Source organism: Procambarus clarkii, chromosome 88 (genome assembly GCF_040958095.1).
Source record: "Procambarus clarkii isolate CNS0578487 chromosome 88, FALCON_Pclarkii_2.0, whole genome shotgun sequence".
Lineage (NCBI taxonomy): Eukaryota > Metazoa > Arthropoda > Malacostraca > Decapoda > Cambaridae > Procambarus > Procambarus clarkii.
Window position 1 is genome coordinate 4,974,156 of NC_091237.1, and position 23,656 is coordinate 4,997,811.

Here is a 23,656-nt window from a genome sequence, read left to right on the forward strand (position 1 = left end):
CAGTACCATCAACGGTGGCAGCGGTGTCAGTGGTACCAACAGCTCCAGCAGCGGCAGCAGCGGGCGACAGCAGCACCAACAGCTGCTGCTCTTTATATGTAATTTGTTATGGGGAATAATCCCCCTGTTGTAGTTCTTTTAAAAAGTAATATTTCCTTAGTAGATTAATAAAATAAAATATAAGTAATGATGTTTTATTCCCACCCCAATCAGTACATAACTTAACAATGGACGAGGAACACTACATATACCTTACTAGCCTCGACCAAGAAGATATATACAACAACACAAGTTCAGCATTTACAAACACCATCCCCATTCTACATTTAAACCCTTCCATTAAACATGAAGTGGCCTTAGTCAACATACTCCTACCCAGACGAATTAACGCTATCATCAAGGATGAGGGGGAGTCTGGCATAGATGTCTATGCTACTTTTAAACGAGGAACTCTTTCTAAAAGCCCAGAACATCTCATTTACACCTTCCTCCCCAAAACCAACATATTATCCAGAAACATCACATTCATCACAAGTGAGCTTAGCCGTCAAATAATCACCGACATGAAACTTAGCTTCCGCGGTGATTTCAAAATATACTTCTCAGAAAGAGAACCAATCCTCACCTATGATCAATCCTTAGAGCGAGTATTACTAGCCTCCACTCTTAACAATGAAGGTACTGGTTCGTTATATTCTCTCAGCCTTCAATTTAAACACAGAATAGCTAATGTACTTGGTTTTGACAGCAGTCGCAAATACACCATTTATCAGGCAAAATCAGATGACATTACAACAGCCTCCAAGGTCGTGGCCTCATTCCCCCCAGACAATGACGGAGGTTGTGACTATTTACTCATTTATAGTGACGTCATCGAACCGGATCGATACGGGGGCAAATTGTAAATATCTTAGATGCAATCAATTATCATGACTCATATTCTTGAGGGGCTCATCCCCTAGTGTACAAGACATTAAATACTAACACGTTGGAGAAAGTAAGTATTAAAATAACAGATCAGTTTGGACGAATGGTTAGTTTTGAAGATGGGAGGTCGGTTACGGCAGTCTTACACCTCCGCCCTAAGGTACAACAATATAATCTATATAAATATAAATTATATATATATATATATATATATATATATATATATATATATATATATATATATATATATATATATATATATATATATATATATATATATATATATGTGTTTACCCGCATCATCGGTTATTATAAGAAGAGGAGTCGGGATGCGAGTACCTTTCCACACACCCTCCCAGAAGGACTACGGGGAGATCTTCTCCCCCCTCTCTAGGAGACACGGGATGAGAGGGGGAGCGATGAATGACATACGTACATTCCAAACGCCTTATCTCAGATCTGGTGGTGTTTTTTTTGGGACCTTAGCTGGCTTGGCTCGGCGAGCCATACCATTTTTCATGAAAACTGTAACGCTGACTGCTACCGATTTTGGGAAAAATCTTCTTGGTGATTTAACCAGTGGTAAACGGGATGTAAAGAGTGCTCTGAGAACTCACGGTATTGATGCTCTTAAGACTGTGGGGAAGAAATTGGTAGCAGGTGGGAAAATTAAAAGACTCTCTAGGAGAAGAAAAAATAAAAATAATAAATGTAAACGAGGCCTTTGGTATAAAAATTACGTATTTTCACTATAGTAAGCAGTCATACTTCACCTTTCGGAGGAGATCATGGCGGAGGCTAGTGGAGCTGGGCTGAAAATACCAGTAGAATATTATAGCTCCAGTATTATTGACCAATTTCCTAGAAGTAACAGAATACGTAATGTGGAGAGTTCAGTTGCCTCCACGCAGCAAATAGACATTCTACCTGTTAACCTCCCTATTAATCAACGTTTGCAGGAAAATTACTTAGAATTCCGCATCCCTGGAACCCAGGGCGCCTTCTTAGATCTAGCTAATATTGTTATAGATTTTAAGGTATCTTTGACGAAAGATGATGATACCACAAAATTGGAAGAGGATGACCATGTGGAATTTGTGAATGGGTTGTCAAATACCATGTTTAAAGGTTTTCAGGTGTTTTTAGGGGAGCAGGTAGTTGAAACAAATTCTAATTTTAATTATTGGTCGTTTATTAAATTAATTACCTCCATGCCTCCATCAAAAATGTCTTCCTTGGGGAGAATTGGAGCCTTTCGTAGGGACTGGAGTGATGATGGTGTAATCCCTAACTAATTTACTAATACATTTTTTACTGGGGCAACCGCCAAGGATAGAAAATTTATGGCCGATTTAAAAGGTAAAGGATTGTCAATGTGTTTTCCCCTACTATTGGACGTAACAACCCTAGACCAATACATATTAGATAATATAGATGTGCGCCTAAGATTGGAGCTCTCCCCACATGCTTGGGTGCTAAATACAAGCGTGGACGATGGCTCTAAGTATCGGCTGCATATGGATTATGCTAAGTTGTGGGTAACACGAGTGTTCCCCTACCCAAGTGCTTATCTAGCCTTAAACACCTCACTGTTAGCATCTCCCGACCCCATAAGCTATACTTTCAATAAAACCATTTCTAAAACATATGTTCTAGCAGGGAATCAAACTAGTCTCTTAATTGATCAGCCTTGGGCGTAAGTAATTCCTCACAAGATATTCATGGTAATTGTACCAATGAATTATTTCGCCGGCCTTCACCAAGGTAATGGATTATATTTTGAAAATGCAAAGCTGAAAAATATTGCCATGTATTTGAACAATAACGCAATTTACCGAATTGGCGGTGATTTCGACAATCATTATGCCCGCCTTTATTACGAAACTTTGAAGACATTAGGGTTAGAGCGTGATTCACTTCTAGCCTATGACACTTTTAATAAGGGAAGATCGATATTCGCCTTTGACTTAACCACCATTCAAACAAAGGATTCCCTCCCTGTGGAGAAATCTGGCAACTTGCGTATGGAGCTTGAGTTTGGTGGTGGTGTTACATATAACAGACTGGTTTTACTGTTTGGGGAAACGACCGGGGTACTATCCATCGACGGGCAGAGAACTGTTCTGTGTGACGTGCGAGCTTAAAAACATAATGAATTGTTATGATATAAATATTAATTTAAAAAATAATCTAGGGGATCGAGCACTCTACCTAGGTTGTTATAATGCTGATGAGATAGAACATTTAAATATCTCAACAAGAAACCTATTGTTCTCATAACTAATATTTTACCATCACACAGCAGATTAACTATGGGACATTGGGTAGCTATTTATGTTGATAAAGTTAAACATCGAATGTTTTTTTTCGATAGTAATGCAATGTCAACGGTTACTTATGGACATTATTTTCAAGGATTTATTAAAACTAACAAAATAACAAATGTGTTTGGAATGTGCTACAGACTCCAGAGTGATTTTACCCTTGCCTGCGGGCTCTATTGCGTCATGTTCGTCCATAGGGTGAGTCACCTGGGGTTGCCTTCAACAGTACATTACTTACATAATGTATTTTCAAGCGTTAATTTAAAATTAAATGATAAACGTGCCCTCGCTTATGCGAGACGATATTTCCCTATGAAACATCACTGTGTTAGGACATTTTGTAGAGGAGTAAGGGTTGGTTCTTATAGGTGGTGTAGAGAATATTTTTGTTAGCTAGGCAACCCACCTAACAAGGGGATTACCCCCATATAAAACCCCTCTCACCCCACAACATCCCTAGAAGACCTCCAACCTCCTCATCCTACAAATGGAAGGCGTCTCCCCAGAAACACCCGCAGGGAAGATTGAAGTCCTTGAAGGGCCTGGTTAGTATTACCCTCACTTTCTGGTAAAGATTTATTTTTTTCCCACAATAGAAAGTTTGTACAACCTCTATTTTACCTCTTCTTTTTTTCAGTGCAATTCTTAGGACCCGTCCACATTTGTAGAGTAGTAATTCTACGTGGGAGGTCTGCCCCAAACAAGATGCTGTTACGTAGTGTAATTGATGATGCCTGCTGTAGAGGACACAAGGTGGCTCCTGCAGGGGGAGAGGTATGTACTAGCAGTTCTTAGAGGAAATAGAATATTTTTCAAATTAAAGATATAATCCTATAAATTATTTCCCCCATCTCTTTCCAGAACACTTCAGATGAGGGTCAGAAGGAAACTCGTCCAAAAGGCAACCACCCAACTCACCCCACACCCCCAAGAGAGGGGGGAGGGGGTCAAGACCTCCCCCCCCCCACTCACCACGGATGGGGAGATGTCAGAATTCTACTCAGATGAGGAAGGGGAGGTGGAGGGGGGAGAGGGATAAGAGTGAGGAAAACCATAACTACAATTATTACCTATCATAATTAACTTCTTATACATCATTTGTGATTTTTACCTAATAAAACATTAATAAATTCTTTGATTTTTTTTAACCCCTGGAGGAGATTTATAATTTAATACCCCTATATAAGACCCACTCGATCCCCACTGGGTGTGGAGCTCTGTTACGGTAAAGTCAAGGCCATTAGGTGCGAGGAAGGGTACGGGCGACCACCCATACTGAGAGGAACCTGTTTTACACCTGCCCCATAGAGGAATGTGGGGGCATAACTGGCACTCACCGGTGAGTGTTTATTATACAAATAAATTCATTTTTACTTAAATATACTGTCATACTTTACTGTATAAATGAACATGATCATAGTGGCGCATAATAGATACCTATCTTCACTGTTTTTCGACTGCTACCACACACACCTTGGGTGACCTAATATGGAGTGGCACTATGTGGCTCCCCTCTTCTGATTTTCTTATCTGATTTCCATAGACAGGTGGCTCTATGTGGCACGTTCTTCACTACTTCACATTGTTAGGCTTTTCCGGTTCACAATATTCCGAAGAATCTCCAGCTGAGAAGGTACTACTTTGCTTGGCGGAGTATTACTGGTGACTCGCGGCCTCCCAGATTGGAATAAATCTACAGCTGATAAGCAGTAGATTTATTCCAATAAAACATTGTCCACTGTGTCCACCAACAATTTATAATTGAAACTAACCTCCACAGGAGATAAGGTTCGTAATAGACACTCAACACGTAGACAACTATACTTTTCATCACACAAACAGACACAGACAGGCAGAGACAAAGACATCTAGTGACAGAGACAGACAGTACAAAAATGGATGGATATATGACTAGAAAGATGGATAGACAGATAAATAGATGGATGGGTTAATGGTTGTCTAGGTAGAAGGGTAGCTAGACGAAAAGACAGATGGATTGGTAGATGGAAATATATTGGCATGATTAACGGATAGAAAGATAATTAGGTTCATGGATAGGTAGATAGTAGGGAATTATGTGACTAGAACCGTGCGCGCGCCATCTGCCCAGGTGGCACTCTTGAGTGCCAGCTGGGCAGGTGGCGCGCAGGTGTCTAGTCACAAAGGGTTTGGGGGGATTTTTCCGGAAGTTTGGTGCGTGTCGGACGCGTGTGAGCATCCGGTGTTTGGGTATGTGGTCAGGAAAGATGGGAGGTCATGTTGTTGGGGATGTAGGAGAGTATGTGGGCTATGTGGTAGAGTAAGAAATACAAGGATAAGAGTGGGATATGAGGAAAGAGTAAATGAATATGTATGTGTGTTTGCCGTAGACTTAATCCTGTGTGTAGATAATAGTTTTGATGATGGTAAGTAAGCTATGTAGAGGCTGAGTGTGAGGGGAGCCAACATAGAGTGGAAAGAGTAGTTAAATATGTATGTGTGTTTGCCGTAGACTTAATCCTGTGTGTCGATAATAGTTTTGATGATAGTAAGTAGGCTATGTAGAGGCTGTGTGTAGGTGTGAGGGGGGGCCAACATAGGCTGTTATGTTGTTTGGGGTGGGGGAGGGGTGAGGGGAGCTCCCCCTCGGTGTGAGAGTGTTTAGAGCCATTTGTGGTTTGTAGTTTTTCTTCGAGAGAGCAGAGTCCAGGAGGAGATGAGAGCTGCAGCAGGAGGAATGTGGTCCTTTACCTTAATGGTTTTTCGATGTCTTCAGAGTGGTCTGGAGATGTGCACCCCAACAGGCCTCGCCCTTACTTCCACCAGCAGGGCCTCACTTGTCATCGTCAATCACTCCCACCCCTCATCCCTCTCCTCTCCCATACCATCAGGGGCCCCCTCTCCATCCCCTCCATTACCTTCTAGAGTGGGGAACCCCTCTCTCCCTTACCTTCTAGAGTGGTACGGACCAGGATCACATACCATCACATCGACCTGAGAAGTGTCACCACATGGCACATCACTTAGTAAACTCAGTCAAAGTCAGTTGGTTAGCGTTTACTAAAAGAGGGAAACATTTCACATCGTCATGGAGACGCGATCTCTACCTACAAATTGTTCTTGTTAACTGTGATCATTGAAATGTATGCATGTTTACTCAATCTCCATCACCTCTTCTTCCTACAGCCATTACTGCTGTGCAAACCTTGTAACACAAAACGGCGTTATCATAGCATGACAATGACACAGAATGTTCATGACTCTTGAATGAATTAAACAGCAATCCGTCTCGTTAAGGTCTAACCTTCGTGGCGGTTTGAGGCGTTGTGAGATGGACCAGGTAGTGGGATGGCCTTACCCTCTCACCATCCACCCCCACCAAACCCCTACCCCCCTCCCACCCCCCTTCCAAGCCCAAACCATCAAGCATCACTACACCCTTCCCAGACCGGATGTTCTGAGCAAAGCCTTTAGTATTATTTCTGATCATATGTGTAACCTTGTATCGCAATGTGACCAACATCGTATCATCATTCTTTCCTCAAATAGCATTTTTTAAGAATATCCAGTCATAAGCTGGTCTTCAATCTTATTATTATAACAAATCATAATTTGTTGTAAACACAACTGCATGGGATATACATAGCAGTCAGTGGTTTCTCTCTCTCTCTCTCCAGATCATTTAATAGTTGGGGAAAGTAACATCAATTCCTTTCTCCTGCCGCTGCTGTTCACGTATCATTTTTTCATTTTACTTAGACTGACAGCGCACCAGAGGATGGACGACTAATGTCAATTTTCGAGCCCCCATCACTCTCACCCTTATAACCTTGTAAGGTAACACGACCAAGATGATGACATCGTTCTTTGCCCAAATATCATTAATGTAACGTGACCAATATGGTAACTTCATTCTTTGCCCAAATATCATTTTAAGAGTAATGAGCAACTTTCTGTCCGATGTCTGAATAATGAAATGTAAACCATGTTTAGCCATTACATCCAAACACAATAAAAGATTACCACAAGCTTGTTTAGTTCTTGTATCACATACCGTAACGTTTATTCAACAACTGTAGACATAACATAATGTAGCTTCATATTCACTGTGCTAAAACAAACAAACATACACATCACGGTCAGTCCTCGCTATACCTCAAACGCGCCGTTCATTCTCTCTCCCTTAGGTGAGAAATGTTCCCCACATACAAATTCCAAGCAAAGTAAACATATATAAGACAAAGCAGAAAAACATAGTTTTGAGACTATTATTAAATTGACTTGTTCATTATCCTCGAGTTCAACACTCACACACTCTCTCTCTCTCTCTATCCCTTACACGAGCAATGTTCCCCACATACAAAGTAAACATATATAAGACAATGCGGAAAAACATAGTTTTGATACTATTATTAAATTGACTTGGTCATTATCCTCGAGTTCAACACACACTCTCTTTCTCTCTAAGACCTACATTATCCAATGTAAACAGACCGGATGAGACAATAGTGAAATAGCTCTGAGTTATGTCTGTTTTCAGTTCTTATAACATTTGAAAATGGATGAGTGGTTACTCATTCCGTCTCGTTAGGGTCTGACCTTGTGTCTTTCTATAGCGCGAGTTTTCACTCACCATCAGCCATTAGTGATCGTTCGATCCAGCAGAAAAAAAAACAGAGACTGCTGACTGTGTGACAGTTTTAGACCTCTGTAACACATTGTAACGTAACGCAAATCAAATTTTTACAGACCAAAATGACATTTTTAAATGAAAGTGAGACTTAGTTCATCTCCATTACATCTCCTACCATATAAATATTACTGTGTGACAGTTTTAGCCCTCTGTAACATATTGTAACGTAACGCATATCAACTTTCTGCAGTCTAAAATGTCATTTTGAAATGAAAAGTGAGGCTTAGTCCATCTCCATTACATCTCTTACCATATAAATATTGGTGTCTACCAGTTTTAGACCCTGTAACACATTGTAACGGAACGTGGAAATCATCAAATTTCTACAGACCAAATAACATTTTTAAATGAATGACTTAGTCCATCTCCATTACATCTCTTACCATATAAATATTGGTGTCTACCAGTTTTAGACCCTGTAACACATTGTAACGTAACGTGGAAAATCATCTTTGTCTGATGACCAAATAACATTATTGAAAATGTCAACCATGTTTAGCCATCACATCCAAACACAAAGAAAAATATTACCGTTTTTCTTTGAGAAACTTATATGTGGTGATCATATCTCCAGAGTCCACACAATAAGCCACACATCAAACTCCTTTCAGTCATCAAAACAAGCAGAGGTGCCGCATAAACCACTAAAGATTTAATGTATGCAAGGTACATCATTTTGACAATTCTGTCACCGACCTGCCTTAGCGAGATGACTGCGCGCAACAGTACCCTAGCACTCTTAATAATTTTATTCAAGCACTGTTAACATAGCATAATGTAAGATTTTTTCACATTTCATATCGCGTGTGTAGATTTAGTTTTAACAAAAGTGAAACACGAGAGCATGAACTAATAGGGTTGAGATAGGAGGAAAGGCTTTGTGGAAGATAAAAGAGCCGAGGAGACATGTTCCCTACCTACATTACTATTATTTCTTGCAGACCTGTCCAGAAAAGCAGTCAGTCAGTCAGTCACTCAGTCAAACATTTTTATAGTTAAAAGTTTTTCATCTTAAAAAACAGGGACTACAAGTCTTCATTTTTTTCTTCTATCAAATCAAATAGACACGAGGGCCACTACCAATTGTTGTTGTCTGTCTGTCTGTCAGTCTATCGCTTGACTAGGTTAAGGACCGCAATATCCCACACCATACATGCTACGGGCTCTCACTAGTCAATAAACACAATTTTGTATCATTTCTCTACTAAATAGCACTCCGAATCATCTTTGCACATTTTAATTTTACATTGTCACGTGCACAGCCATCAAAGGGGAATCTCACTACTGCACGGATGTCGTGTGTGTGTGTGTGTGTGTGTGTGTGTGTGTGTGTGTGTGTGTGTGTGTTAAAAAAAAGGTCCTTACATAGCTTATCATTTTCTTTGAGAAACTTATAAGTAGTGATCATATCTCCCGAGTCCACACAAATAACCCACACCAACCCACTTCCATATTGAGAAAGAGAGAGAAGGCAAACATAGCTTGCAGCTAGACAAAACTTAACATAACAGATATGATTTCACAGAGTTTTAACCTTTGCCAGTTTTTCAATGTTTTTTCTTCACTTGTGCTAAGTGAGTCAGACAAAATGTGGCATTTCATTATTAGCCAGGCAATACGCTATTAGCTAGATAGTCAAAACATATAACAAGCATTATTTCACAGGAATTTTTTCTAGCAAATATGCTTCCTTTAAGCAGTTCAACACATCAAACACCAGCAGTCCGTGAAGTTCTCTTTAGTCAATAATCATCCTTTACAGTATTTCTTGACTAAAATAGCACTCCAAAACATAAGTGGTCATTTTTATTCTCACTGACGCACTATAGTCAATAATTTGTTTCGCAGAGTGACAAGTTATGCCTAGTGACAAGATTTCACGTTGCGCATAGTTTAAGAGAGTTCACACTGTATTAATTACGGTCATAGATATGTTATGTTATGTTTATGAAGATCATTACTTCTTATTTTTAACATTTTTCTTGCCCCCAGCTTTTCAGTCTTCTCATATTCTTTTTCAAATAAAGTTTGCTTACAGTTTTCCAGTAGATTGGCTTCACATTACATATATTAATCAATTTTCAAATTCAGTTCAGTTTCTTTTCAATATCACAGCTTTGTTGTCCCCCTGCCAGTATCTAGTTCAAGACCTCTTATTATCAATGTCATTAATACTGCTATCATCAACCACGTATTGGATGTCTCAGACATTCAGTTAACAACTTAGTAAGTGTTTAATGAACGTGAGAATCACTTCATGTGCGCTCATTTTAGTTTAGTTTAAAGTTTTCCATCTTGAATTAATACTACTATCACCAACTATGTATTGGATAGCTCAGGCATTCAGTTAACAACTCAGTAAGTGAAAATCACTTCATGTGAACTCATTTTTAGTTTAGGATAAGGTTTTTCCATCGTGAAATACTATTATCATTAACCAGGTATTGGGTGGCTCTACCATTCTGTTTACAACTCAGTAACTGTTTTCTGAACATTGTTATCCCTCCACGCGACCTCATTTTTTAGTTTAAAGTTTCTCCATCGTAAAAAATAAAATATTACTATCACAAACCTTGTATTGGCCGGCTCCGGCATTCAGTTTACAACTCAGTAACAGTTTACTGAACATAGATATCCCTCCATGTGACCTCATTTTTTAGTTTAAAGTTTCTCCATCGTAAATAAACAATAAAATATTACTATCACAAACCTTGTATTGGCCGGCTCCGGCGTTCAGTTTACAACTCAGTAAGTGTTTACTGAATGCAAAATCGCTACATGTGTGGTCATTTAGTTTAAAGTTTCTCAATCTTAAAATATTACTATCATCATCAACCATGCATTGGCTGGCTTAGTCTTTCAGTTTACAACTCAGTGAGTGTTAACTGAACGTGGAAATTAACACATGTGTGAGCATTTAGTTTTGTTTTTAAGTTTCACAATCTTAAATTAAATACTATCATCAACCCCGTATTGGACTGTCGGGCATTCAGTTATCCACTCGGTAAGTGTTTACTGAACGTCGAAATCATTTCCTGTGTGCCCATTTTTTATTTGAACCCATCTCCACTCCAAACCAGTCAGGACCTAGGGTCCCGACTCTAATATTTTAAGATTGAGAAACTTTAAACTAAATGACCACACATGTAGCGATTTTGCATTCAGTAAACACTTACTGAGTTGTAAACCTGAACGCCGGAACCGGCCAATACAAGGTTTGTGATAGTAATATTTTATTTTTTATTTACGATGGAGAAACTTTAAACTAAAAAATGAGGTCACATGGAGGGATATCTATGTTCAGTAAACTGTTACTGAGTTGTAAACTGAATGCCGGAGCCGGCCAATACAAGGTTTGTGATAGTAATATTTTATTTTTTTCGATGGAGAAACTTTAAACTAAAAAATGAGGTCGCGTGGAGGGATAACAATGTTCAGTAAACAGTTACTGAGTTGTAAACTGAATGGTAGAGCCACCCAATACCTGGTTAATGATAATAGTATTTCATGATGGAAAAACCTTATCCTAAACTAAAAATGAGTTCACATGAAGTGATTTTCACTTACTGAGTTATTAACTGAATGCCTGAGATATCCAATACATAGTTAGTGATAGTAGTATTAATTCAAGATGGAAAACTTTAAACTAAACTAAAATGAGCGCACATGAAGTGATTTTCACGTTCATTAAACACTTACTAAGTTGTTAACTGAATGTCTGAGACATCCAATACGTGGTTGATGATAGCAGTATTAATGACATTGAAAATAAGAGGTCTTGAACAAGATACTGGCAGGGGGACAACAAAGCTGTGATATTGAAAAGAAACCGAACTGAATTTGAAAATTGATTAATATATGTAATGTGAAGCCAATCTACTGGAAAACTGTAAGCAAACTTTATTTGAAAAAGAATATGAGAAGACTGAAAAGCTGGGGGCAAGAAAAATGTTAAAAATAAGAAGTAATGATCTTCATAAACATAACATAACATATCCATGAACGTAATTAATACAGTGTGAACTCTCTTAAACTATGCGCACCGTGAAATCTCGTCACTAGGCATAACTTGTCACTCTGCGAAACAAATTATTGACTATAGTGCGTCAGTGAGAATAAAAATGACCACTTATGTTTTGGAGTGCTATTTTAGTCAAGAAATACTGTAAAGGATGATTATTGACTAAAGGAAATTTCATGGACTGCTGGTGTTTGATGTGTTGAACTGCTTAAAGGAAGCATATTTGCTAGAAAAAATTCCTGTGAAATAATGCTTGTTATATGTTTTGACTATCTAGCTAATAGTGTATTGCCTGGCTAATAATGAAATGTCACATTTTGTCTGACTCACTTAGCACAAGTGAAGAGAAAACATTGAAAAACTGGCAAAGGTTAAAACTCTGTGAAATCATATCTGTTATGTTAAGTTTTGTCTAGCTGCATGCTATGTTTGCCTTCTCTCTCTTTCTCAATATGGAAGTGGGTTGGTGTGGGTTATTTGTGTGGACTCGGGAGATATGATCACTACTTATAAGTTTCTCAAAGAAAATGATAAGCTATGTAAGGACCTTTTATTTAACACACACACACACACACACACACACACGACATCCGTGCAGTAGTGAGATTCCCCTTTGATGGCTGTGCACGTGACAATGTAAAATTAAAATGTGCAAAGATGATTCGGAGTGCTATTTAGTAGAGAAATGATACAAAATTGTGTTTATTGACTAGTGAGAGCCCGTAGCATGTATGGTGTGGGATATTGCGGTCCTTAACCTAGTCAAGCGATAGACTGACAGACAGACAGACAACAACAATTGGTAGTGGCCCTCGTGTCTATTTGATTTGATAGAAGAAAAAAATGAAGACTTGTAGTCCCTGTTTTTTAAGATGAAAAACTTTTAACTATAAAAATGTTTGACTGAGTGACTGACTGACTGACTGCTTTTCTGGACAGGTCTGCAAGAAATAATAGTAATGTAGGTAGGGAACATGTCTCCTCAGCTCTTTTATCTTCCACAAAGCCTTTCCTCCTATCTCAACCCTATTAGTTCATGCTCTCGTGTTTCACTTTTGTTAAAACTAAATCTACACACGCGATATGAAATGTGAAAAAATCTTACATTATGCTATGTTAACAGTGCTTGAATAAAATTATTAAGAGTGCTAGGGTACTGTTGCGCGCAGTCATCTCGCTAAGGCAGGTCGGTGACAGAATTGTCAAAATGATGTACCTTGCATACATCAAATCTTTAGTGGTTTATGCGGCACCTCTGCTTGTTTTGATGACTGAAAGGAGTTTGATGTGTGGCTTATTGTGTGGACTCTGGAGATATGATCACCACATATAAGTTTCTCAAAGAAAAGCGGTAATATTTTTGTTTGTGTTTGGATGTGATGGCTAAACATGGTTGACATTTTCAATAATGTTATTTGGTCATCAGACAAAGATGATTTTCCACGTTACGTTACAATGTGTTACAGGGTTTAAAACTGGTAGACACCAATATTTATATGGTAAGAGATGTAATGGAGATGGACTAAGTCATTCATTTAAAAATGTTATTTGGTCTGTAGAAATTTGATGATTTCCACGTTATGTTACAATGTGTTACAGGGTCTAAAACTGGTAGACACCAATATATATATGGTAAGAGATGTAATGGAGATGGACTAAGCCTCACTTTTCGTTTCAAAATGACATTTTAGACTGCAGAAAATTGATATGTGTTACGTTACAATATGTTCCAGAGGGCAAAACTGTCACACAGTAATATTTATATGGTAGGAGATGTAATGGAGATGGACTAAGTCTCACTTTCATTTAAAAATGTTATTTTGGTCTGTAGAAATTTGATTTGCGTTACGTTACAATGTGTTACAGAGGTCTAAAACTGTCACACAGTCAGCAGTCTCTGTTTTTTTTTCTGCTGGATCGAACGATCACTAATGGCTGATGGTGAGTGAAAACTCGCGCTATGGAAAGACACAAGGTCAGACCCTAACGAGACGGAATGAGTAACCACGCATACATTTTCAAATGTTATAAGAACTGAAAACAGACATAACCCAGAGCTATTTCACTATCGTCTCATCCGGTCTGTTTACATTGGATAATGTAGGTCTTAGAGAGAAAGAGAGTGTGTGTTGAACTCGAGGATAATGAACAAGTCAATTTAATAATAGTATAAAAACTGTTTTTCCGCATTGTCTTATATATGTTTACTTTGTATGTGGGGAACATTGCTCGTCTAAGGGATAGAGAGAGAGAGAGAGAGAGAGAGAGAGAGAGAGAGTGTGTGAGTGTTGAACTCGAGGATAATGAACAAGTCAATTTAATAATAGTCTCAAAACTATGTTTTTCTGCATTGTCTTATATATGTTTACTTTGTATGTGGGGAACATTGCTCGTCTAAGGGATAGAGAGAGAGAGAGAGAGTGTGTGAGTTTTGAACTCGAGGATAATGAACAAGTCAATTTAATAATAGTCTCAAAACTATGTTTTTCCGCATTGTCTTATATATGTTTACTTTGCTTGGAATTTGTATGTGGGGAACATTTCTCACCTAAGGGAGAGAGAATGAACGGCGCGTTTGAGGTATAGCGAGGACTGACCGTGATGTGTATGTTTGTTTGTTTTACCACAGTGAATATGAAGCTACATTATGTAATGTCTACCAGTTGTTGAATAAACGCTACGTTACGTTATGTGATACAAGAACTAAACAAGCTTGTGGTAACCTTTTATTGTGTTTGGATGTAATGGCTAAACATGGTTTACATTTCATTATTCAGACATCGGACAGAAAGTTGCTCGTTACTCTTAAAATGATATTTGGGCAAGGAACGAAGTTACCATATTGGCCACGTTACATTAATGATATTTGGGCATAGAACGATGTCATCATGTTGGTCGTGTTACCTTACAAGGTTATAAGGGTGAGAGTGATGGGGCTCGAAAATTGACATTAGTCGTCCATCTTCTGGTGCGCTGTCAGTCTGAGTGAAATGAAAAAAAGATACGTGAACAGCAGCGGCAGGAGAAAGGAATTGATGTTACTTTCCCCAACTATTAAATGATCTGGAGAGAGAGAGAGAGAAACCACTGACTGCTATGTATATCACGCAGTTGTGTTTACAACAAATTATGATTTGTTATAATAATAAGATTGAAGACCAGCTTATGACTGGATATTCTTAAAAAATGCTATTTGAGCAAAGAAGGATGATACCATGTTGGTCACCATGCGATACAAGGTTACACATATGACCAGAAATAATACTAAAGGCTTTGCACAGAACATCCGGTCTGGGAAGGTGTAGTGATGCTTGATGGTTTGGGCTTGGAAGGGGGTGAGAGGGGGGTAGGGGTTTGGTGGGGGTGGATGGTGAGAGGGTAAGGCCATCCCACTACTTAGTCCATCTCACAACGCCTCAAACCGCCACGAAGGTTAGAACTTAACGAGACGGATTGCTGTTTCATTCATTCAAGAGTCATGAACATTCTGTGACATTGTCTTGCTATGATAACGCCGTTGTGTGTTACAAGGTTTGCACAGCAGTAATGGCTATAGGAAGTAGAGGTGATGGAGATTGAGTAAACATGCATACATTTCAATGATCACAGTTAACAAGAACAATTTGTAGGTAGAGATCGCGTCTCCGTGACGATGTGAAATGTTTCCCTCTTTTAGTAAACGCTAACCTACTGACTTTGACTGAGTTTACTAAGTGATGTGCCATGTGGTGACACTTCTCAGGTCGATGTGACGGTATGTGATCCTGGTCCGTACCACTCTAGAAGGTAACGGGAAGAGGGGTGCCCCACTCTAGAAGGTAATGGAGGGGATGGAGAGGGGGCCCCTGATGGTATGGGAGAGGAGGGGGATGAGGGGTGGGAGTGATTGACGATGACAGGTGAGGCCCTGCTGGAGGAAGTAAGGGCGAGGCCTGTTGGGGTGCACATCTCCAGACCACTCTGAAGACACCGAAAAATCATTAAGGTAAAGGACCACATCCTTCCTGCTGCAGCTCTCATCTCCTCCTGGACTCTGCTCTCTCCTACCCTCCTCTCCCACTTCCGGCTGTGAGCATAGCTCCAAGAAAATAATGGATGTCAAAACCACAAATGGGGAAGCTCCCCTCACTCTTCCCTCACCCCTCCCCCACCCCAAACAACAAAACAGACTATGTTGGGACCCCTCATACACAGCCTCTACATAGCCTACTTACTATCATCAAAACTATTATGTACACACAGGATTAAGTCTACGGCAAACACACATACATATTTAACTACTCTTTCCACATATTCCACTCTTATCCTCGTATATCTTACTCTACCACATAGTCCACATACTCTCCTACACCCCCAACAACATGACCTCCCATCTTTCCTGACCACATACCCAAACACCGGACGCTCACACACGTCCGACACGTGCCAAACTTCCGGGAAAATCCCCCCAAACCCTTTGGGACTAGACACCTGCGCACCACCTGCCCAGCTGGCTCTCAAGAGAGCCAACCTGGGCAGATGGCGCGCACAGTTCTAGTCCTCAACTTCACTACTATAGATGAATAGAAATCTAGTTGGAAAGATAGATAGATCAATAGAAAGATAGTTGGAAAGAGAGATAGATCAATAGAAAGCTAGCTGGAAAGATTACTAAATAGATAGATGGAAAGCTAGATGGATAGATTAATGAATAGATGGATAGATTGATAGATTGATGGATAGATTAATGGATAGATGGATAGATTAATGGATAGATGAATAGATTAGTGGATAGAAAGCGAAATGGATAGATTAATGGAAAGAAAACTAGATCGAAATATTAATGGGTAGATAGCTGCACAGATGGATGGATAGAGCGATGGATGCAAAGATGGATGAATGTACATAGATAAATGGACAGAGAAAAGGGTAGATGAATGGATTCATGGATGCAGAGATGGATGGATGTGTAGATGGATAGGTAGATTTATAGATCGATGGATACAGGGACCGACGGGTAGATAGAAGTATAGATAAATAGACAGATGAGTAGATGTATGGGCAAATGGATTGATGTACAAGTGGACAGACAGAAATATAGATAGAAGGATTTATGGATTGCTAGATGGGTAGATGGGAAAATAGATGAATAGATACATTCTTAAATAGGTTGATGGGTAGATAGTAGTTATATAGATTAATAGATAGACTGAGATAGACGGGCAGATAGATGGATAGACAGATATATTGATTGTTGGCGGAGTTGATAGAGAGATAAATGAATAGATGTATAAATGTACAGATTGATGGATAGATGAATGTATATAAGAATAGATTAATGGATATATAAATTAATGGATAGACAAATAGAGAGATAGGTGGATAGATAGATAGATAGACAGAGTGGAGACAGACTGACAGACTCAGGCAACTCTGGGTATTCCCCCAGTGCCATATATGGCACAAATGCCCTCAAACGTCCCCATAGTATCAAAAAACAATAAATGTTTATGGTGACAATATTCACAAGAAATATAAACTCAAAATATGTATCTTACTGAATGGAAACACATTACTTGTATCATGCTACATACTCCAAACCTTACGTGAGAATGTCTGTCTGTCTGTCTGTTTGGCTGTTCGACGTCGGAGGTCACACGGTTGAGACTAGCGTCGTCCATATTGACAGAGGGAATGGTCGGGTGTACAGGATGAACAATGGATGGTTCGGGAGGTCAGAATTGAAGAGGTAAAAGCATGCCAAGGTCACATTCACACCACCACTTAGATGTTTGGCAGTGAAAGCCGTCTGCTCAGCTAAATATTTTCAAAACAAACGTTCAGAGTAATCTTTTTTTTCTCATGGTAATATGTACCATTATACACTGATCTTGGGAAAATTAACATAAATTTCATGCGGTAAATAATTTGGCCATACTCACATAAAACAGACAATTCTTCCACAACTTTAAAGGTTTATCAAGCCCCAGCCCTTTATCAGAGTAAGGGGTAACTATTATTTGTTGAGTGTTTCACACGCTCTTCTAAGCTCCTCTCGCAGGCGATCACCCACACATTAGAGAGAGAGAGAGAGAGAGAGAGAGAGAGAGAGAGAGAGAGAGAGACAGAGAGACAGAGACAGAGACAGAGAGACAGACAGAGACAGAGACAGACAGAGAGACAGAGAGAGAGAGAGAGACAGAGAGAGAGAGAGAGAGAGAGAGAGAGAGAGAGACAGACAGACAGACAGACAAAGAGACAGAGTGACCTAGAAATACAGACAGAGACAGACACACACAATCAGTAACAGAACAACAGACTGCAGGAAGAAATACAGACTGATAGACAGAGAAAGAGAGAGACACAGAGACAGTAAGGAGATAGACAGATTGCAAATATATGTATGCATAGAGAGATGGATAGATAGATTGATGGATGTATTTTTGGATAGAGGGATATATAGACAGATGAGAAGATTGATAGATAGATGGATAAATAAATATATGGATGGATTAAAAATAGAATAAATGGAAACAGAATGTTAACATAAACTGTGTATTTCTCGTACTCACCTAGTTGTACTTGCCGGGGTTGAGCTCTGGCTCTTTGGTCCCGCCTCTCAACCGTCAATTAACTGGTTTACAGATTCCTGAGCCAACTGGGATCTATCATATCTATATTTGAAACTGTGTCTGGAGTCAGCCTCCACCACATCACTTCCTTGTGCCTTCCACCTGTTAACTACTCTGACACTGAAAAAGTTCTTTCTAACGTCCCTGTGGCTCATGTGGGTACTCAATTTCCACCTGTGTCCCCTTGTTCGCGTACCACTGTATTAAACAGTTTATCCTATTCAATATGTAAATTCCTCTGAGAATTTTATAAGTAGTGATCATATCTTCCCCTACTCTTTTGTCTTCCGGTGTTGTGAGGTGCATTTCACACAGCTTTTTCTCGTAATTCATGCCTCTTAGTTCTGAGACTAGCCTAGTGGCATACCTCTGAACTTATTCCAGTTTCTTGTGCTTGACAAGGTACGGGCTCCATGCAAGGGGGGCCGCATACTTAAGGATTGGTCTTACATATGTGGTATAAAAGATTCTGAATGATTCCTTTCACAGGTTCCTGAAGGCAGTTCTGATGTTTGCCAACCTCGCAGAAGCCGCAGACGTTATTTTTTTGATGTGGGCTTCAGGAGACAGGTTTGTCGTGATATCAACACCTAGATCTTTCTCTCTGTCCGTTTCATGAAGGACTTCTTCTCCCATTTTGTATTCTGTGTCTGGCCTCCTGTTTCTACCGCCTAACTTTATTACCTTACATTTACTCGGGTTTAACTTTAGTAGCCATTTGTTGGACCATTCATTCAGTTTGTCTAAGTCCTCTTGTAGCCTCCTACTATCTTCCTCTGTCTTAATCCTCCTCATAATTTTTGTATCATCAGCAAACAATGAGAGGAACGATTCTATACCTTCAGGGAGATTATTTACATATATCAGAAACAGTATAGGTCGAAGGACTGAACCCTGCGGGACTCCAATTGTGACGTCTCACCAACCTGAGACCTCATCCCTTACAGTGACTCGCTGTCTTCTGTTGCTTAGGTACTCCCTTATCCAATGGAGAACCTTCCCTTTGACTCCTGCCTGCATCTCCAGCTGTTGCACTAGCCTACTGTGTGGTACTGTGTCAAAGGCTTTTTGGCAATCAAAAAATATGCAGTCTGCCCACCCTTTCTTTTTCTTGCCTGATTTTTTGTTGCCTGGTCGTAGAATTCAATTAATCCTGTGAGACAGCACTTGCCATACCTGAACCCATGTTGTTGTTGTGTTACAAAGTTCTTTCGCTCAAGATGTTCCACTAGCTTTATTCGCACAATCTTCCCCAGCAGCTTGCATGGTATGCAAGTTAGGAACACTGGCCTGTAATTCAGTGCCTCCTGTCTATCCCCCTTCTTGTATATTGGGACTACATTAGTTGTCTTCCAAATTTTTGGCAGTTCCCCTGTTACCAGTGATTTGTTATACACTATGGAGAATGGTAGGCATAGTGCTTCTGCTCCTTCCCTTAGGATCCAAGGGGAGATTGCGTCTGGGACTATAGACTTTGTCACATCCAACTCTAGCAAGAGCTTCCTTACATCCCCACTGGTAATCCCAAACTCTTCTAGTGGTACCTGGTTAACTATTCCCTCTCTTATCTCTAGAACTTCTCCTTGCTCTAATGTGAAGACCTACTGGAATTTCTTATTCGTTTCCTCACACACTTCCTTGTCGTTTGTAGTGAATCTGTCTGCCCCAATCATCAGTTTCATTACCTGTTCCTTCACTGTTGTTTTTCTCCTGATGTGGCTGTGCAGTAATTTAGTTTACGTCTTGTCCTTGCTTGCTTGCTTTCGTAATGCCCTCCTGCCTCTTTTCTCACCCTGACGTATTCATTCCTGTCTCTCTGGTATCCTTCCCTAATCTCAAGTGTCCTGTTATTTCTATAGTTTCTCCACGCTCTCTTTTACTTAGCTGCTTTGCTAGTTTACATCTCTGAATAAGGGGGCGTCTGGTTAATATAATGAAAGTTGTTCAATGTCAACCAATATTATTTTACTAGTTGTATATGAAAAGTGTTTAATTTGTCCAAAGTTTCAGTACTGCAGCGTAAATAGAAAGGGAGTTTTTTTTTTGTTTTGAACGTTTTTTACACATTTTCAAGTCCACACTTCAGAACACACGTTTCAGATAAAATTATTCTGTGACACTTTTCTGACACATTAGCATATAATAAAGGATTTGGGGATTTAGAATTTCCAAAACATCTTTAGTTTTCCTAATACAAATGTTCAAAGTTCCCCAAATTTTTTTTGCAAATATGGCATGTTTATTGCTATTATAAAATCAATAAATGAACTTAGAGAAAAATGAAAGCCCCCAATGTAGAGACATGCCCTCCACATATACTGTGTAAGTTTCATGTAAATTGAATAAAAAAGGAATCAGTTTTGTAAACGTTTGTGTCAATTGAAAAAAAAACAGAAATGAATAATGTCTAAGGTTCTAATATCTGTGGGTGGGGTTGACATCAACCAATTTTCTCCAAAATTGGCATCCTTACAGAAAGGCTTACGTACAGTCAGGTGTATAAGTTTGATGCAAATCGCCCAAAAAAAAAAATGAAAAAAAAATATTAAAAAAAAAAAAATCCTTTTTTTTTTCCTTAATTTTTTTTTCCAATTACACTAATTATAATATTTGTTTAATATACGCTATTGTGATAGCAAAGAGTCGTAGTTATGATTTCAGTTGACACTTTTGATTGATAATCGATTTTGACCATTTTTGCATAATTTTCACAACTACTTCAATATTTTTTTTCTCCCTTCCTATTTATGCTATAATGCTGAAACTTGGACCAGATGAAACACTTTTCATATAGAACTTGTCAAAAAAGTTTGATTGAAATCGAATGAGTTTTCATTTTTGCATTTTTGGACCCAGATGCCAACCAGACGCCCCCTTAAACCATGGGTTTCTCATCTGTATTTCATTTTTTTAGCTTTTGGACTGGGACGAACTTGTCTGCTTCTTCCTTGCACTTCTGCGTGATGTATTCCATTATGTCTTGCGCCGTCTTTCTCCTGAGCTCTATTTCCCATGTTATATCTGTCAGAAATTTTCTTATCTACACATAGTTTCCCTTTCGGAATGCCACCATTTTCTTTTCAGTTCCCTTCTTTGAGTTCATAAACCCTTGTTCGACCAGATACTCAAACGTCAGTATACTGTGACCGCTCATTCATATAATATCACTCATATATATATATATATATATATATATATATATATATATATATTTTGGTAGCAGTCTTTCCTGTAGACATATATTATTAAATATGACCGAAAAAGTAAGATTAATAATTCTAACACGAATTTTCTCAATCTTTCGTACATTACGCTTCACTGTTGGAGGTAAATAAAAAATCACTTCTCCAAAATTCATTTTTATTTCTAGTCTGACGCGACACGGGCGCGTTTCGTAAAACTTATTACATTTTCAAAGACTTCACAAATACACAACTGATTAGAACTTGCGTTTCCCTGATTTTATATCTACATTTGAGTGAGGTGGGAAGGGTGATGTGGCATTACATTTGAGTGAGGTGGGAAGGGTGATGTGGCATTAACACAAGACAGAACACTAGGGGATATTAATAGGGTATTAAAAGTATCAACACAAGACAGAACAGAAACAATGGGTATTGAATAGAAGTGTTTGTAGAAAGCCTATTGGTCCATATTTCTTGATGCTTCTATATTGGAGCGGAGTCTTGAGGTGGGTAGAATATAGTTGTGCAATAATTGGCTGTTGATTGCTGGTGTTGACTTCTTGATGTGTAGTGCCTCGCAAACGTCAAGCCGCCTGCTATCGCTGTATCTATCGATGATTTCTGTGTTGTTTACTAGGATTTCTCTGGCGATGGTTTGGTTATGGGAAGAGATTATATGTTCCTTAATGGAGCCCTGTTGTTTATGCATCGTTAAACGCCTAGAAAGAGATGTTGTTGTCTTGCCTATATACTGGTTTTTTTGGAGCTTACAGTCCCCAAGTGGGCATTTGAAGGCATAGACGACGTTAGTCTCTTTTAAAGCGTTCTGTTTTGTGTCTGGATAGTTTCTCATGAGTAGGCTGGCCGTTTTTCTGGTTTTATAGTAAATCGTCAGTTGTATCCTCTGATTTTTGTCTGTAGGGATAACGTTTCTATTAACAATATCTTTTAGGACCCTTTCCTCTGTTTTATGAGCTGTGGAAAAGAAGTTCCTGTAAAATAGTCTAATAGGGGGTATAGGTGTTGTGTTAGTTGTCTCTTCGGAGGTTGCATGGCTTTTCACTTTCCTTCTTATGATGTCTTCGATGAAACCATTGGAGAAGCCGTTATTGACTAGGACCTGCCTTACCCTACACAGTTCTTCGTCGACTTGCTTCCATTCTGAGCTGTGGCTGAGAGCACGGTCGACGTATGCGTTAACAACACTCCTCTTGTACCTGTCAGGGCAGTCGCTGTTGGCATTTAGGCACATTCCTATGTTTGTTTCCTTTGTGTAGACTGCAGTGTGGAAACCTCCGCCCTTTTCCATGACTGTTACATCTAGAAAAGGCAGCTTCTCATCCTTTTCCGTCTCGTAAGTGAAACGCAGCACGGAACTCTGCTCAAATGCCTCCTTCAGCTCCTGCAGATGTCTGACATCAGGTACCTGTGTAAAAATGTCGTCAACATACCTGCAGTATATGGCCGGTTTCAAGTTCATGTCGACTAAGACTTTTTGCTCGATGGTACCCATGTAGAAGTTTGCAAACAGGACACCTAGGGGAGAACCCATGGCGACCCCATCTACTTGCTTATACATGTGCCCATCCGGGCTCAAGAAGGGTGCCTCTTTAGTACAAGCTTGGAGTAGTTTCCTCAGAATACTTTCTGGCATGTCAAGAGGAGTACAGGCTGGATCACGATACACTCTGTCGGCTATCATTCCGATTGTCTCGTCCACAGGTACGTTGGTAAACAGCGATTCTACGTCCAACGAGGCTCTTATCCCTGTGGCCCGTATTAATCTTACTTTTTCGGTCATATTTAATAATATATGTCTACAGGAAAGACTGCTACCAAAATATACTAATGTTAAAGTGCACGACCCAGCAGCAAGGAATCAAGCCTTCACGATAAAATATCGCCAGGATCTGATT